Below are 13,785 nucleotides of genomic sequence, written 5' to 3'. Positions count from 1 at the left end.
TTGATCAAAACACATTGCTATTTCTGTATTTATTTTATGCAGTATAAAAATAAAGGAAGCATCAAATTTTTAAAATAAATGAAGAAAAAATGAAACACAGGAAATATCAGAAATTAAGAGCTTATAAAAAAGCCTAATGTTGGATATTTGATAAAATCTCAGAGGGAAAAACAGAGCATTCCAATAAACATTATAAATGGACTCTGGTTTTTTGATTTTTCCATTTTTCTCTGTTTAAGTCTGTCCAGATCTGATAGTCTGGAATAACTTTTATCTTTCTTTCCACATATCTGCAATGGTTTGTGAAATAAGTTTGGTGTGAAGGTTGGATATTGTTCGATCAAGATTTTGTTTTTATAACTATATAATAACCAGACACTTGGAGGTATGAAGAGGATAGGTAATATAATAGTGCTAATATCCTGATCTTTCTGAGCAGTGGTTCAACCAACTGTGTCTAAGGTTTAAGAAGAGAGTAGGGGTGCCTGGGTGGCTCAGTCGGTTAAGCGTCCAACTTTGGGCCCAGGTCACAATCTGACAGTTTGTGGGTTCAAGCCCTGCGTTGGGCTCTGTGCTGGCAGCTCAGAGCCTGGAGCCTACTTTGGATTCTGTGTCTCCCCCCCTTCTCTGTCCCTCCCCTGCTCACTCTCTGTCTCTCTCTCAAAATAAACATTAAAAAAGTTAAAAAAAATTAAAAAAGGGTAAAAAATAGGACTGTAACTTATTAATAATTTTCCTTATTTTTAAACGTTAGAGAAAGATCTCTGTTTAGCATGTAGTATCTCTTATGCTCTGACATTCACTTTTTTTTCTATTTAAACGAAATAAAATGCCTCTGTATTAGCTTGAGAGTACTATCCTGGTTTTGCATAGCTGTTTCTTTCACTTTCAGTTAAACATCTATCCATTCTTCTATCTATAACATAGGCATTGATAGATGAAATGTTTTACAACTTTAATAATGGTTATTTCTGGATAGATGTGAAGTACATTTTAATTCCTTTTTATTTTCTTTTGAATTTTCAAATTCTTTAAAATCTGTATGTATTATTAAAAAATAAAAGAATTTTACAAATTGAACTTTCTGGTATTTGTTCTTTATTTAGATAGCCAGAACCTTAATGTCTCATTTTTTCCTCAATTTTCAGCCAGCTCAGAAATAAATTTTATACTCAACAACTATGCATATTCTATACTGTGGTAGGTTAAATATAACCACATATTCTTTATAAATCCTCCTGTCAAGAGGTAGAGTCTATTTTCACCAATTCTGCATCTGGGCCAGACTTGTACCTCTGATCAGGGCAGAAATTATGGTATATGAGTTCTGAAGGTTAGGTCTCAAAAGGCCTCAAATCCTCTACCTTCACTCTTTTGGTAAACTTCTCTTACCATGAAAGGAAGTCCAGTCTAAATAATGGAATGAAGAGAAAACATGTAGAGAGAAAGCTTAGCAGAATAGAAAGCACCAAGGGCCCAGACACCCGAGTGAGGCCATCTGAGTGAGACACCTAAGTGAGCCTCAGTTGAGTTGACAAATTATTTCAGCCACATGAATGACCCCCAAGTAAGACCAGAAAAAGATACACTCAGCTAAGCCCAGCAAACCCACAGATTTGTGAGAAATAATAAATCATTGTTGTAAGACACAAAGTCTTGTGGTGGTTTCAATGGAACAATACAGTACATATAAAATTACTTTCCTAGTTAGCATCTTTGCATCCTCCTGCTGTTTTCAATTTATATTTTATTGTATTTTATTAGTCATAAGTCTACACATCCTTTACAAGAATCTTCAAAACAGCTTTGAAAGTAAACCTGATGTGAATTAGGTTTAAATAAATTGCCACGAAGACTCAATTTTAATCATTCAGTTTAAGAAACATACCAATGCCTAGTATGGGCCAGGAAAATGTGAGAATGAAAAAAAATGTAAGACAAATGGCCTTGATGTCAAAGATCTCAGAGGTATGAACAAATTAATATGGCACATCAACATATCATGGTTAGTGCTATGAAAGAGGTATGATCATCTTAAGAAAACTGTTTTACAGATATTACAGGTATTTATGAATATATAACATTTTCTTTACCGTGACCAGAATGAAAACCATCATTATAGAGATTTTAAGCAATATTTTTCTCTTGCCCAAGACTAGAGAACCCCCAAAAGAGAAAAATGGGACAGTAATAGAGCCACCATTCGGACATCTACCTAGAGTCTCATACTCATCTATTACAATAGATATTTTTTCTTTTCTCTACATTTATTGATGGAAACATGAATCACTGAATTAAGTAGACCTCACCAATATAAAACCATTTGAGAAATGTTATATTTTCTTTGGTTTATTAAAGAATCTGATATAACCACCTAAGAAATTCCTATCTATACTTAATGAGACACAGCTTTAGGACATGTCAGTAGTCTCCACTGACTCCTCCAGGCAATTTATTCCTTGTATTACCAGGCATCCCTTTGGGATAGCACTCTTCATATTTTACTGAAATTTACTTGTTTACATGCCTCCTCCTCTATAAAAGTGATCTCCAAAATTCTGATCATATATCTGTATCCGTAAAGCAAATTCTGAATGTTATGCTAAAAAATATCCAGCATGCCACACAAAAAGATATTTAAAGATGACATAATATTTAAAATAGCTTTTGTTTTGGGGCGACTGTGTGGCTCAGTTGGTTAAGCGTCTGACTTCAGCTCAGGTCATGATCTCACAGATCTTGAGTTTGAGCCTCACATTGGGCTCTGTGCTGACAGCTCAGAGCATGGAGACTGCTTCAGATTCTGCGCCTCACCCTCTCTCTCTGCCCCTCCCCCACTTGAGTTCTGTCTTCTCTCAAAATTAAATAAACATCAAAAAAAATTAAAATATATTTAACAAATGTGTTCAAAAATCCACTAAAACTTTTCTAAGGGAACATTTTTAAATGGATAGGGATATTGTTTCCTAGTTTTTAAGTGTGCAGTTATTAGTTTTCATAAATGACAGAAATACCATTTCCATTAACAAAATAACATAATGCAAGCAGTTTTAAGTTATCTAAGTATCTTAACTTAAGCATGCTTTTATATTTTAGGAAAATTTTCCTAAGATCTTCTTTCATGTCTCTTCCCCAAAATTGTCTACTAAATTAGCTTAACTTCTCAATTATTTTTCTAGGCAGATTCTCCCATTCCTTGTCTGTTATCTCATCTTCAATTATGTTATCTGAACTAGAAATCTCCCTCTCTGGTCCTTTCTGGCTTTGAGAATCTACTCCAAATCACTTTAAAATTAGCATTCTAAAAATAGATTTCTTTAAAACCTTCCCCCAAACCTATTTTTTTCCATTAAGACAATATCAACCTATTTCCCAAATATTTGTTAATGTAGTTGAAGCTTTCACCAAAACCTTCAAAAAACAAACTCAAACAATAGTTATCATTTACTAGAGTAACACACTTAGCAAGTGATTACTTAAATGAGAAGTATAAGGGTTCCTGGGATATCTGGGGATTGTAGACACAAGGTAAATAGGTGTTTTCATCCAAGGAGTATCCATGCATTATTTTTCATACATTCTTATTTTATATTTGCATTTATATAAACATTATATGTATTTATAACATATATTCTTAAAATGTACATGTCATGTTTATATAATCCTTAGAACACTTCCTATCTAGAGAAGATCCCCAAATCAGGATTTTGTTGCATTTCAAGTTACTCTTTGTTATTCTCACACCACCAAAAGTGTCAACCCAGAATGCCTTTTCAGGCTAATTTTATAATTTTCCTCCTGAGAAACAGGGCTTCGCTTTTACTCAAGTGGACTGACAGCTTAATCTTTAAACCAATTTCAGTTTAATTCTATTCATTTAAACATCAAATACTATATTATTCAAATACTGTGTGTACTGCTTATAAAGTTATTTTAGAGAATGTGAATGATTGGAGTTCTATTTATTGTTTACCTTAATTAATGCAAAGATCCTCAAGTTATTGTGTCAAATGGTTTTGAATAGCAGATTACTATTATTCCAGATAATGCTTTTTCTGTACTTTATAAATGCTTTTTATCAATACAATTTTCTCAGCTTTACTAGATAACAATATATTAATCCTCTCACTTTTGAAATAAATAGAAATAAGTAGATGCAACTACATCACATGCCTACTTATTCAAAAATAATTATTTTGTGCTTAAGTATCTCTAGTATATTGTTCTGAATGAAGTGTGTAACTCAGGTCCACATTTTGTACTCATCACAATAGCATGTGAACAATGTATTGTGATGAGGACCTAAACTCAATTCCTTCACAGAATACCAAGGATTTGCTCCTATTGATGGAATCTCACTGGTGCAAATTAAACACTTGGCAGAGTACTTAACACATAGTAACTGGTAAATAAATGGTTTCTTTTGTTATTTTTTCAACATTATTTATGCCAGAGTTACAGTGGCCTAAGTGTGAGCTTCTTCACCACTTTAATCACCTTAGAAGACCCAAGTAGAGTCAGGGTTCATGGTACTCCTTTTATCACTAACTCTGAGAGGCCAAAAATTGAAATATTTTAAAAGGGAAGATTCTGTAAAACAGAATAATTAAATGATTTACAGAGCTAAATGGATTGAAGAGATACTCTTTTGGCCTTTTTATTCTATTTTCCCTAAGGCCTTCCCTGAACTTAAGAGCCAAATTTTATGCATATTGATATTCTTCAGTGATTAATATAATAGGTGACCTGAATAAATGGTGATGGTTCTACTGACATAAAACTTGGTCCAAGATTGACTGGACCTCTGAAGAATTGGGAATAAGTAATTAAAGCCATAGAATAATAAATCAAGCACATTATGACTATGACTCTGATAGGAATCCTCAGGAATCCACCAAATGTGAGAAATGCAATATTAGAAACCTGGTAAATATTAGCAGCCACTACACCTCTGAGAGGGCCCAGGAAACCACAAATTTTCTTTCTGTCTCTATGGATTTGCCTATTCTAGATATTCACAAAACTGAATTCATACAATATGTGGTCTTTTGTAACTGGCTTCTTTTACTTAGCATAATGTTTTCAAGTTTCATACATGTTGTAACATTTACCAGTACATCATGCATTTTTTTTTCAAACAATGTTTATCATGGTAAAAAAGTTATATAATAAAACTTGTATCTTAACCATTTTTAAGCGTACAGTTCAGTGACATTACACATTACATTCACAATATAGTGCAATTGGCACCACTATCTATTCTTGAAAACTTTTATCACCCCAAACAAATCAATATTCTCTTTTTTTTTTTTTTAACTTTTTTTTTTTTTTAACTTATTTTTGGGACAGAGAGAGACAGAGCATGAACGGGGGCAGAGAGAGAGGGAGACACAGAATCGGAAACAGGCTCCAGGCTCCGAGCCATCAGCCCAGAGCCTGACGCGGGGCTCGAACTCACGGATCGCGAGATCGTGACCTGGCTGAAGTCGGATGCCCAACCGACTGCGCCACCCAGGCGCCCTTCAATATTCTTAATTCAGGGTTGGTTTGGTTATTATAAAACTTTATTTTCTGAAATGGAGTGCTGAAAAAGTTGGTTTTAACAATTTCTGTTTGTTTCACAGTGTTTCTATGGAGGAATGGGAGCTTTGAACTCCAAAACTAGCTATTCTACTGTCCATTATTAATTCTAAATCAATAGATAATCTTTCTTAAGAAATTTGCCAAGGAAAAACAGTACATTACCATTAGTATGGTCACTATCCTGTACCCAAAGATTATTTTTTTAATAACAATTATTAATATTTTCATTTTCCTCTTATTCTACATATAATTCCTACAGTATAGTTCCACTAATAAACAATACCAAAACTTTCCAAACACAAATAACTAGGCATGAATCTTACTGGTTTAAAAGCTAATCCAACATGCTTTAAAGTTTTATTTAATAACTATACATTTATTACATGATTGCACTGTCATTAATCTTAAACTGGTTCATGTGGGACCCTGAAATTAAAGATAAAAAGGTACTTTCAAAACTCTTTAAAGCAATTGTATTTTTCAGTTCTACAATTTTCACTTGGTTCTTTTTGTTTCTATTTTTTCTGCAAAGATTTTATATCTCTTCATTCATTACAAGCATATTTTCCTTTACTCCTTGAGCCTGATTATAGAGCTGCTTTAAAAATCGTTGTTAATTGAAATAACTGGGCCATCTTGGGGTTCGTGTCAGTTGATTATCTTTTTTGAGAATGGATCACATTTTGTTTCTTTATGCGTTAAATAATTCTGGACTGTATTCTGGACATGCTGAATGATATGTTGAAGAAACACTAGGTTTTGTTATATTGCTTTGAGGAATGTTGATTTGTTTTTATTTTAGTAAGCAGACGACTTGGGTAGACTCAACTGCAATCTCTGTCTGCTCTACAGTGATGGCAATTCAAAATTCAGTTAAGTTCCTTTAGTCCCAATTGCAGTATTTGTAGTTTACCCAGCACTATCATGGTTCAGAGGTCAGCCAGAGACCTAAGGGGATTATTTATAGAATTTGAAGATCTTCTCTTTGGCTCTCTCCCTTCCAGGATATCCCCACCCCTCCATCAGTTTAAAGCATCTGTGCTTGTCCCAAACTCTGTTCTTCTAGCCAGTAAGCTTGTAGGTTTTAGCTGCCAAATACGCCAGACCGGGACCTACTGTCAGGATAAAAGTTATACAAATGGGGTATTCAACAAGAGCCTTCTTCCAAATGACAGAATCTTCTTGCATTTGGTTGCTACCCAGTGTTTTCAGATGGTTATTTTTTGTTTAGTTCAGAGTTTATAACTGCTATTTGTGATAACAGATGAGTCTTTCGATAGGAGCTACTGAGCTATACTGGACTAGAGCTTCCCCTTAAAGCACTAGGTATTTTATTTATCAATAAAATTTAGTACCACCTCTATGAGTTTGGCATTTAAAGCCATTCTACTCACTGTTGTACAATAGGCAATATGAAAACAAAATGAGTGGCTATGTGAAAGAAATTTGATTAAATATATCATCTGTTTTATAATTGTAAAGTAGGTTCTAGAAATGATATTTGGTGAAAAAAATGTTTTATATTTCAACCTATTCCTATTTTTTATTCCATTTTTAATTTTTTGGCCCCACGAGAATATTCTTTGTGATTTTTTTATAATTCTAAAAAACATGCTTATTAAAAAGACAAAAATAACTCAATCAACATAAAAGGTATAATGAATTGAAAGTCATTAAAAATTTAGCAGAGATAGCCCATTTTAAATTTATGTCAATCATCCTTTCACACAAATTTCTATAAATAAATAAACACACTTGCATTTACAGAGATGCACAATGCACACACAGGTATTTTTAACTTGTTTTTTTTTTTTCATTTCGACAACACGTCATGAGTAAGCTCACTATAATGAATTCTAAGTCTACACAACAGTCTGCATATTTTAATTTGAAAACCCTACTGATATTTACTCTGCTTTTAGTTTTTCTCATCTATAAACAACAACGTTTACCTTTATAAATTTTCTAGCTGTGAGGCACTGGGGTAGAAGAAGGTAACAGAAAGGGAACAAGATTGGGGCAAGACAGACCTGGGTGTCTGTTCTTCCAGTTCCAGTTGACTAACTACCTTTGGTTCCATAGACAAGATACTAAAACTCTTTGAAACTTGGGTCACTGTTAAAAACAATAACGTAAACAAGAACATGAAAAGCATCTACTATCATTCTGGGTACAGAATAAAAACTTAAAAAATAAATGTCTGTTTGTATGCACACATGTGTACATTCATGCACATTATGAAACTTCTTAAGGAAGCAAAGATATTGGTCAAACCATATTATTTATTACCAGCTTCTGTATATACCAGTGTGAGAATGTGATGTGAGCATATATCTTCATGTTGAAATTATACAATGAAAAGGAAATAGAAAAATTTCTGTCAAAATTCTATCACCTTCTCTCAAACATCGGTAATATAATTGTGACAAAGTTTTGTATATGATATGGCTTTATCTTTGAACATTTTATTCCAGGCTGAGTTAAGCCAGATAAATAATTAGGCATGGATAACATATATTGTATAATTAATTTAATTCTACTTAAAAATCTCCTTAACAAAAACCATCTGGAAATAGTTGCATTCATTGATATTTAGTGCTTTGTGGAATATAAAAGGTCTGATTTACAGTGACTCAGTAATAACTGTCACTGTGGTTCAGTTTTTTGTTAGAATATTAGTGGAAAAAAATCCTTAAGGTGTTACAATGTAATTTTAATGTCTATTAGTAAAAAAATAGAGGAAATTCATTTTTGTAAGGTTAAAGAAAGTATAGTATTCTGGTGGAATTTTAGCCAATATTTTTGTATAAATTATTACATAATAATTAGTAAGAGGAACAATAGAACATTGATCTATTTATAGGCAGCAAAAAATAGCAAAAATACAGGTAGGCTTAAACTATCTTTTCAAAGAGGGCCAAGAACTAGAGATCAAATTGTCCTAATGTCATCAGGAAAATTATGATTCCACATTATACAATGGGTAATCATAAGTTGGGGGTGAAAAAAAAAGGAGGGGCATGGACTAAATGCTCAGAAATGTAGTAGAGAGAAAACCTGTATTAATACAAAATTTATTATACTTGAAAACTATGTATTTTTTCCATCATTCCTCTGACGTTCTCTTACTGTGAGAAGACAGCATAGGAAAAGGAACTCTCAATGACATGAATAGTACCAGTAAGAAAAAAGAGAGATGAAAACCACCAACAGTGAAATCAAACAAAAGCACTAAATTATTTGGTTAGGGGAGTGAATAAATTTCCTGATACAGGATCTTATATGCTTTAAAGACCAGTAGCGGAGGAGTGAAGATGGTGGAGATGTACGTGGACTGGGATTTCCTTCATCCCTCAAACACAGCTGTACTGAGGTCAGAACACTTAGAACACCTAGGAAATCAACCTGCGGAGTGACAGAAAGATCTTTACAGGTAGAGACAGACAGCTTGGTGGGACAGAGGTGCATGTATGCGAATTTGGGGAGATCACAGAATCCGAAGCAGGCTGCAGGCTCTGAGTTGTCAGCACAGAGCCCAATGCGGGGCTCAAACTCATGAATCATATCATGACCTGAGCCGAAGTTGGTTCTGAGCCAAAGTTGGACGTTTAACCGACTGAGCCACCCAGGCGCCCCTCCACCAGACATTTAAAGTAGAGTTAATACCTATCTTTCTACAGCTGTTCCAAAAAATAGAAATGAAAGGAAACCTTCTGGACTCATTCTATGAAGCCACCATTACCTTGATTCCCAAACCAAAGACTGCACTAAAAGAAGAATTACAGGCCAATATCCCTGATGAACATGGGTGCAAAAATTCTTAACAAGATATGAGCAAATAAAATTCAATAGCATATTAAAAGAATTATTCACTATGATCAAGTGGGATTCATTCCTGGGCTGCAGGGCCAGTTCAGTATTCACAAATCAATCAGTGTGACACAGCACATTAATATAAGAAAGGATAAGAACCATATGATCCTGTCAAAGATGCAGAAAAAATATTTGACAGAATACAGCATCCTTTCTTAATAAAAACCCTCAAGAAAGCCGGGAGATAAGGAACATACTTAAACATCATAAAAGCCATAAATGAAAGGCCCATAGCTAATATCCTCAATGGAAAAAAAATTGAGAACACTCCCCCCGAGATTAGGAACATGACAGGGATGTCCACTCTTACCACTGTTGTTTAACAAAGTGTTGGAAGTCCTAACCTCAGCAATCAAGACAACAAAGTGAAATAAAAGGCATCCAAATTGACAAAGAAGAAGTCAAACTTTCACTCCTTGCAGATGACAAGATACTCTACATGGAAACTCTGAAAGACTCCACCAAAAAACTGCTAGACTTGATAGATGAATTCAGCAAAGTCCAGGATATAAAATCAACATCCTATATGCATTTCTATACACCAATAATAAAGCAACAGAAAGAGATATCAAGGAATCAATCCCAAATACAATTGCACCAAGAACCATAAAATAGCTAGGAATAAACCTATCCAAAGTAAAAGATCCGTATGCTGAAAACCATAGAAAACTTATGAAAGAAATTGAAGAAGACACAAAGAAATGGAAAACCATTCCACGCTCATGGACTGGAAGAATAAATATTGTTAAAATGTTGATACTATCCAAAGCAATCTACACATTCACTGCAATCCCAAAATAGCACCAGCATTCTTCATAGAGCTAGAATAAACAATCCTAAAATTTGTAAGCAACCACAAAAGACCCCGAATAGCGAAAGTAATGTTGAAAAAGAAAACCGAAGCTGGAGGCATCTCAATCCGAGAACTTAACGTGTATTACAAAGCTGTAATCATCAAGACAGTATGGTATTGACACAAAAACAGACACAAAGACCAATGAAATAGAGAACCCAGAAATGGACCCACAAATGTATGTCCACATATTTTCGACAAAGCAGGGAAGAGTATCCAATGGAAAAAAGTCCCTTCAACAAATGATATTAGGAAATCTGGATGGCAATATGCAGAAGAATGAAACTGGACCACTTTCTTACACCATACACAAAAATAAATTCAAAATGGAAGAAAGACCTAAAATTTGAGACACGAAACCATCAAATCCTAGAGGAGAACATAGGCAGCAACCTCTTTGACCTCAGCCATAGCCATTTCTTACTTGACATGTCTCCAAAGGCAAAGGAAATAAAAGCAAAAATGAACTTTTGGGACTTTATCAACATAAAAAGTTTCTACACAGCAAAGGAAACAATCAACAAAACTAAAAGGCAACTGATGGAATGGGAGAAGATATTTGCAAATGACATCCAATAACGGGTTAGTATCCAAAATCTATAAATAACTTACCAAACTCAACACCCAAAAACTAAATAATCCAGTGAAACAGTGAAGAAATAGGCAGAAGACATAAATAGACACTTTTCCAAAGAAGACATCCAGATGGCTAACAGACACATGACAAGATGCTCAACATTGCTCATCATCAGGGAAATACAAACCAAAACCACAAAGAGATACTACCTCACATCAGTCAGAATGGCTAAAATTAACAACTCAGGCAACAACAGATGTTGGCGAGGATGAGGAGAAAGGGAATGCAAACTGGGGCAGCCACTCTGGAAAACAGTATGGAGGTCCCTCAAAAAATTAAAAATAGAACTACTCTATGACCCAGCAATAGCACTACTAGGAATTTATCCAAAGGATACAAAAATGCTGATTTGAAGGGGCACATACACTCCAATGTTTTTTGCAGTACTATCAACAATAGCCAATGTATGGAAAGAGCCCAAATGTCCATCAACTGATGAATAAAGAAGATGTGGTATGTGGGTACACACACACACACACACACACACACACACACACACACACACACTGGAATAGTATTCAGAGATGTAAAAGAATGAACTCTTGTCATTTGCAGCAATGTGGATAGAACTGGAGGGTATTATGCTAAGCAAAATAAGTCAGAGAAAGACAGATACCATATGATTTCACTTATACATGGGATCTAAGAAACTTAACAGATGACCATAGGGGAAGGGAAGGAAAAATAAGATAAAAACAGAGAGGGAGGTACACCATAAGAGACTCTTAAATACAGAGAACTGAAGATTGATGGGAGAGGGGAAAATGGATGATGGGCATTGAGGAGGCCACTTGTTGGGAAGAGCACTGGGTATTGTATGTAAGAGAATAATCATGGGAATCTAATTCTGAAGCCAAGACTACACTGTATGTTATATAACTTGAGAATATAAATACATACATACATGCATATATACTTGATTTCTAAAATAATAAATAAGCAAAAAAATAAATAAATACACAAATACCACCAACATTCATTATTCCCTCCAAATAGAACTGTTCCTCCAAATTTCTTAGTTCAGGGATTGGCACTATTTTTCATGAAGTTGTCTAAGCTAAATACCTGAATTAATCTCTATTTCTATTCCTCATTTCTCAACTCTATTTAGATCATGTCACACAGCTGTCATGTGATTACTATATATTAGGTACTTGGCTAAACAAACATTTACTTCTCACAACAATAGTAGGTAGGTCTTGTAATTCAACAAAGGTAGGCTTTTATTTCTAGGAAAACACAGAACGGTTAAAATACACACAAGGTCACAATCCAATTTAGATGCAGAGCCTGTTTTATTAACATTGTGACATAACCTCCCATATTTTCCATTACTATTGCTACTGACTTGAACCTTGTCTTTATCATCATTCATCCAGATTGGTATAAAGCTAAGTGTTCTGCCTCTATTCCCCCTTCAAATTCATTTTGGTAAGGACAATACATCCTCTGAAATAAATCTGGAAATGTCTTTGCTTCAAAATTTCTAGAAGCTCCCCTCCCTAAGGCATCCAAATTATTTACAGTGTGACTCCAACCTAACTTTAGCCTCATTTTCTGCAATTATTAACAACCCCTTGACTTCAGCCAATTTGCACTTCCCCAAAACACTGTTTACTCATGTTTAGTGTCTTTGTTAATATTTTGTTTTGTTTTGTTTTAGAAGCCCCTTCCATAATATTCTCCATGAATTTCTTGTCCCTGTAGCCAGAGTTAGTCATTGTCTCCTCTGTACTACAAAAAACTTTTATACATATATTTAATATAGAAATTACATTTTATAGGGGCGCCTGGGTGGCTCAGTCGGTTAAGTGTCCGACTTCAGCTCAGGTCACGATCTCGCGGTCCATGAGTTCGAGCCCCGCGTCCGGCTCTGGGCTGATGGCTCAGAGCCTGGAGCCTGCTTCCGATTCTGTGTCTCCCTCTCTCTCTGCCCCTCTCCCATTCATGCTCTGTCTCTCTCTGTCTCAAAAATAAATAAAAAACGTTAAAAATAATTAAAAAAAAAGAAATTACATTTTATAATAAAATAGTCTCTTCTAGATGATGAATGTCTTCAGGATCATTTAAACAACAAATAATTATTCATTAACTGTAAGTGAAAAGATTGGCAAGCTAACCTATATTAAAATTAAGGTATTTCTATTCATCAAAGACATTTTTAAGAAAACAGGGAAGCAGCAGAGATAATGTGCGATACATCAAACAAAGGAACATCTAAGGAATACCTATTAATAAATAATAAAAATACGGTTAACCTAATATTTTAAAAGTGGAAGACATGAACAGTCACTTCATAAAAGAAGATATTCAAATGGCCAGTAAATATATAAAAAGATGTTCAATATCATTAGTCATTGGGGAAATACAAATTGAAAACAAATTTTGGTATTACTATTATGAAATGATTAAAATGAAAAAAGACTGATAATACTAAATGTTGATGATAATGTGAAGCAAACAGGAGTTCTCATAAAATGATGTTACTGTAAAAGTAAACATCTACCTGGGAAAACTATGCAGAATCTAGTAAAATTATTCATTTCAATACTCTATGTACCAGTATTTCCAGGTCATATCTAGTCTATTAGGTGGATATCTATTGGGTGTGCATACATATATGCACCAAAAAAAAATGAATAATACCCACCTCATGTTTGTCATGAAAATTAAAACAAGTTAGCATTTAAATTTTTTTTAATGTTTATTTTTGAGAGAGAGAGAGAGAGAGAAAGAGAGAGAGAGAGCGCATGTGGGTGCGAGAGAGAGTGGGGGATGGGCAGAGAGAGGGAGACACAGAATTCCAAGCAGGCTCCAGACTCTGAGCTGTCAGCACAGA

General features: G+C 34.4%; 1 protein-coding gene across 15 annotated transcripts in view; it reads right to left on the bottom strand.

The window, feature by feature from the left end:
• GPHN (gephyrin) overlaps positions 1 to 13,785 on the bottom strand; it is a 621,678-nt gene that overhangs the window by 322,471 nt on the left and 285,422 nt on the right. The window lies entirely within an intron of this gene.

This window comes from Panthera onca, chromosome B3 (genome assembly GCF_046562875.1).
Source record: "Panthera onca isolate mPanOnc1 chromosome B3, mPanOnc1 haplotype 2, whole genome shotgun sequence".
NCBI classification, from domain to species: Eukaryota; Metazoa; Chordata; class Mammalia; order Carnivora; family Felidae; genus Panthera; species Panthera onca.
This window is presented reverse-complemented; position numbering and strand designations above follow the sequence as displayed.